We start from the raw sequence: 6,000 nt of genomic DNA, 5'->3' as shown, positions 1-6,000 counted from the left end.
AGAAAAGAAAATCCTACCAAGATGCTTTCGTCTACTGTTCAGGGATTGGGAACCATGGAACCTATCCCCAATCCTAGTTATACACCAGCCTTTCTGTCCATTATTCATTAAACACATTAAAGAATAAATACTGTAGTGATTATTTTAAAAAGTGTCAGTGATCATTTTTTATTCCTAGTATTCATATGTCTTGAAAATAGCTCTCCATCTTTGTCAGTATGTTAGCAATATTTCATTAGAGTTGAGAGCCACTTAAATTTGCTGTGGAACTCAATACTGACTACTCAGCAACTGAACTTAAAAAGCTGCTGTAGCATTTCAGCTAAGTGGTTTGAGATTCAGGTTTAATCTACTGTGATTTTAAGTAGGATATGCATAGGATTGTGTTGTAAATCTAGATTTACTGCCCAATCCCATCCCCTACTTTTTGCGCCTATCCACCCAAACTGATGGAGTGCACAGTGTAGTCAATGGTGATGGTAGTAGTAGTAGTGGGTGATCAAACAGCCAGCTTATTTATATTTTGTACTTACTCTTGGTAGGTTACCCAAATGCCTATGGGTCTCTATAGACCTATGCCAGCCATTTTGCTGATGTAAGTCTGAGGTGAGAAAAGGAGCTATGTGATCTGGGAAAGACAGGATAGGATCTGCATGCTATAACAAGGCAGGGGATAGGATTGGGGCCTTATTCAGTAAATTTGTACCCCCCTTTCTAACTTAAAAATGCTGAAACCACATCATTATTGTTCCCATCCTGCCCAATAACTCTTGATTTATCCGTATTCTTCCAGACTGCGCATGATCTATAATCTGATACACTTGACAATCATACCAGGCAAATAATAAATGGATGGACAGTAGGAAAGAGAAACCAAAAGAAGCATACACCAATAGAGGTTGGCAAATGTATCAACTGACACTTATTAGTCAAAACGTACAAAGAACGTGACTTCTGTGTGTACTAACGCAATGCAATGCAACATAGCCCTAGTTCTCAATGAGGTGGTAAATCTGTGTCTGAACTGCTATAGACTAAAAGGGAAGGGTTGGTTGAATGCTCCTCTATAAAAAAAAATACAAAACAAACAACAAGGACAAAAACGTTCCACAGAATTGGGTATTCATGTGCAATAACATGGAAGCATGAAGTCATTATGGCCCAATCCAATTCTACATGTTGGCTGATGGATCTTAGGATCCATCAGCATAAACCCATTTCCGATTGTATAAAAGCTGTTCAGCTGTTTGCTATGTACAGACGTGTGTTGTTTATGATAGGAATACATTCTCAAATCCCTGTTAAGCAAATCTGTCATTAAGTGAACAGACGACCCCCTGCACAATTAAAAAAAAAATGGTGCATATTACAACCAGGCTGGGGGAAGTGGGGAGCCAAGCAGATGAAGTTTGCCTTGAGCATCTTGTGGGTCTCTTTGCTTGCAAAGTGCAAAACCATTGAACTTGTGCTGAACCAGCCATGAAGACTTTTTTTTATTCAGGAAAGCCTTCGAGGCCTTATAGGGGCGGCTTTTAAAAATTATGTCTTTTACTGCGTGCTTTTAATCTGCTGCTATTTATTTTATCTTGGTTTAATTGTTTTTAATTGTTTTTTTATTTTTAATGTTTATTTGTATCTTACTTGTTTAGCCCCTGGGGGCTGGGGATAAGAATAGGCCCTCAGTTTGGCTGTACTTGTCGTAAGAGGCGACTAAACAGCCACCGGGTAGATGGGACTCGTCAGCCTGGGAAGGCAGCTCATCTGAGAGAAGGGAAACTCTGATCCCAAACCTCCACTGCCTTGTGGCTACATCCAGTTATGGAAAAGGCTTCAGGAGTCAACCTCGAGGCAAAATCCGGAGCCGGAGTCCCTGAGGCAGTTCATGGCTGAACACAGTCACATTCTGGCAACTCCTGCGACGTCGCTGGAACCAACCATATTGGCCTCTGCCTTTCCATTGGACCATTTCGGAGACGTGGAGAGGGGGGATTTGCTGCATGGGTAACAGCCTATCCTCCATACCTACTTTACCCAGGCTTCGCGCACTGGAGAGGACACTATTCCGGAACCACCATTCAGAGCGTGACACCATAGTCTTCCGAGACTGAAGGATGCCAACAAGACTTTGCTTGTATTTTAAATTGATTGTTAGCCACCTTGGGTGCCCTTCGGGGAGAAAGGCGGAATACAAAGCTGGAGGTCACGTGGGAGAGTCCAAGCCACAGGACGTTGGAATTCGGAGCTCCGGTAACTGTACTTTGTTTTAATTTTCCCTGCCAATTTGGAGAGTTTTTTGTCTTATTTTTCTTGCTCGTGAACTAAGGAACTTCTTCCCAGCATGTTTTTGCTTTTACAGACTTCAAGTGCTTGAGTTTGATAAGCCTTGCCCTTGAGTTTATCGTCAGCCTGTCGTTATTTGGCCGCCATTTCCTTGTGCAGAGCTCAATTGTTTGTAAAACTACGGCTAATCAGTCTTTCCAAATGAGGTGTAAAAGAGCTTTGTCTCCGTCTGGTCCTGACCTTGAGCCATCATTACCTTCTCTGAAACAAACTAAATTAGAGAAGTTTATGCCCTCCTACAACTCTAATGCCAAAGAGAGTCAGCCGTCTCTGGAAGAGTTTTTCCAGCCTGTGTCTCCCCTTTCGAAAGAACAACCTCTGCTGGAAACTCAGCATTCTTCTCAGTTGCAGGGGAGTGCACAAATGATTAATGGAGATCCTTGTGAATTATCTACGAAGCTTAAGGAATATTCTCAATTGACGGCCCAGACGGCGGAATACAAATCTAATAAATAAATAAATAAATAAATCTTTTTCTTTTGCTTGCAAATCCTTTCAGTGTTGCTGAAGCAGAACAACTGAACTTGTGCCGAAATAGCTGCTTGCCTGCTGATCGCCCTGCTGAGTGCAATCCTTTGATCTCCCAGATTGGTGGAAGTGAGGCACCCGCAATTGAGTGTGACCTCTCACTTCAGTTCCAGAGATCAAAGAATTGTGCTCAGCAGAACGCTTGGCAAACAAGTGGCTAATTCTGAATGAGTCCAGCTGTTCTGCTTCAACCACCGTCAAAAAGAGACCCACAGGATGCCCCAGTGAAGTGCAAGACAACTTTGCATGGGGGTTTGGAGTTGCAGAGGAGCGAATGCCATCATATACGTGGTCGGTCATTGTTTGGAAGGTAGCTAAGTGATGCACACCTGTACTTCCATCCCAAACCTTTCCTCTTTGATACCATTCAGCACTTTGCTTAGATTTTTCACTGTTTTCCTGCTTGTGATCTAGAAACACTCTGAAACAATCATTGTGGCCTGCCTGGTCAACATGTTTGCTGTCTCCAGGATCTGTGCTTAGACATTATGCTACTCAAGACCCAGTCAGTTGGGGTTGCTTGCTGCATGACTGGTCATTTCAAATTATAGAGTCTGTAATTCCCAGAAAGGCTCTCTATGCATTCCCTCTATTATATATCCAGTAATTTTCCTTTCCATGAGTGCTCCTCTGTTAATTTTCAGAAGCTGTCAGATCACGCTAACCAAAAACTGGTTTAAACTGGTTTAAACTCTTGCACAGGGCAAGAGAAACTGGAGAGCATTCCTGGACCTTTCCTTGAAATGAGCATGACTGGCCACAGCTACAGTATCTACAATGTTGTCTATGCTGTGGCATATGCTCTACATGCCCTCTCCTCATCCAAAGCTAAATTCAGATTAACAGTAGACAGAGGGAGGTTTGAGTATCGAAACATCAAGGCACGGAAGGTACTGTATTTGGGGGGGAAAATTATCTAGTTTTTCAGAAGTAGATAAGCAATGGGAGTACAATATCCCGTGCCCCAATCCTAATGGGGCCTGGATGCAGTGGAATCTATGTTTCACTAGTGTTATATAGCAGCCAACACCAGCTGTGAAATGTGCTCCAGAAGCATGTGAACTCACATACTGTTGGAACAGCAATGGGAAAGCCAGAACCTTTCCACACACTGGCAGCCTAAAGGTGCTGCCAACAGAAGGAAGGTGACAGGGGAGACAGGACAGGGTGGGCAGAATGGACAGAGGAAGAGCAGAGTGATGTGGTGAAGGGTCAGGGGAAGAATGGATCATGGCCAGGAAGGGAACAGATTTGGTGGCAGCAGAGGTAGCAGAATCCATTCCAGACCTGATTCTGCTTACGGGTCCATGTAGACCCCCTTGCGCCATGGATGCTTACTGCTGGGTAAGGGAAAAATGATTACCCTCCACAAGTCTCCTGCCCCACAGGATGCAGCTGTCGCCAGTTTGGCACCACTGCATCAGCTGGGATGAACTATAGGATGGGGCTATGAGTGTATGCAGAACACTTCCTCTTCCTCAATATTGGAGTAACATAATGACATGAAGTCTTGCAGCATCTACCTTCAGTGCCATAGGATTTGAACGTGCTGATTTACTGTCATTGTATTCTCAAAAAGAGTTTAAACTAGTACTGTTCTACCACTCTCCATCTTTCAAAGGAAGATGTCACATTCCACTGAAAGTAGCACCATTAACTTATTTCCTTGATTGATTTTTTTTTTTTAATTTCATATTTCCAACCTAGCTCCATGGCTTTCTGAGGACCATGTCATTTAACAACAGTGTTGGAGATACTATTGGCAACCTTCAGTCTCGAAAGACTATGGTATCGCGCTCTGAAAGGTGGTTCTGGCACAGCGTCTAGTGTGGCTGAAAAGGCCAATCCGGGAGTGACAATCCCTTCCACACCGGGAGCAAGTGCAGTCTGTCCCTGGTCTGTCTCCCTGGCTATGGGCCTTCCTTCTTTGCCTCTTAGCCTCAGACTGTTGGCCAATTGTCTCTTCAAACTGGGAAAGGCCATGCTGCACAGCCTGCCTCCAAGCGGGCCGCTCAGAGGCCAGGGTTTCCCACTTGTTGAGGTCCATCCCTAAGGCCTTCAGATCCCTCTTGCAGATGTCCTTGTATCGCAGCTGTGGTCTACCTGTAGGGCGCTTTCCTTGCACGATTTCTCCATAGAGGAGATCCTTTGGGATCCGCCCATCATCCATTCTCACGACATGACCGAGCCAACGCAGGCGTCTCTGTTTCAGCAGTGAATACATGCTAGGGATTCCAGCACGTTCCAGGACTGTGTTGTTTGGAACTTTGTCCTGCCAGGTGATGCCGAGGATGCATTGGAGGCAGCGCATGTGGAAAGCGCTCAGTTTCCTCTCCTGTTGTGAGTGAAGAGTCCATGACTCGCTGCAGTACAGAAGTGTACTCAGGACGCAAGCTCTGTAGACCTGAATCTTGGTATGTTCCAGTGTTGGAGAAACCGTACAATTAAAAGAGAAAGGGGAATTTATGATGGGGTTTGACATTACCAATGTGCTCACTTTCCCAAACAACTACTTTCGTAGAGTGAATGTTGGAAAGATGGATCCCTGGGCTCTTCCGGGCAAAGATTTCAACATTGATGAGGTTGCCATTGTATGGCACAAAAGCTTTAATCAGGTGCACTGACACTGTAATGAAGACATACCGTATTTTTTGCTCCATAAGACGCACTTTTTCCCCCCAAAAAAGTGGGGGGGAAAGTGTGTGCGTCATATGGAGCGAATACTGGGGGCAAGGTTCTCATTTGCACAGGCGCCACAGGGGGAGGGCAGGCGGAGAACAAAGGGGGCAAGGTCCGCACTGGGGGCAAGGTCCTCATTTGCACAGGCACCACAGGGGAAGGGCAGGCTTACTTTAAAAGTAAGTTTTCCTCCTCTATAACCTAGGTGCGTCTTATGGTCAGGTGCGTCTTATGGAGCGGAAAATACGGTATTTTATTGTAGGCTCTTTGATGATACTTCTCAATGTGCCAACATATAACCCAACAGATAATAAAAACCATTTCCAAATCATTTCCCTAAAGATCCTTCCTCTTCCTACATCAGCAGCGAATCTCCCCAGCCCCACATCCAGGGCAAAGGTCCATGATGGTATCCCCCTGTGGGCTATTGCTGCTCCTCTCATGCAAGCTCGG

Source organism: Tiliqua scincoides, chromosome 5, assembly GCF_035046505.1.
Source record: "Tiliqua scincoides isolate rTilSci1 chromosome 5, rTilSci1.hap2, whole genome shotgun sequence".
Lineage (NCBI taxonomy): Eukaryota > Metazoa > Chordata > Lepidosauria > Squamata > Scincidae > Tiliqua > Tiliqua scincoides.
The sequence above is the reverse complement of the archived record's forward strand: the minus strand, read 5'-3'. Positions refer to the sequence as shown.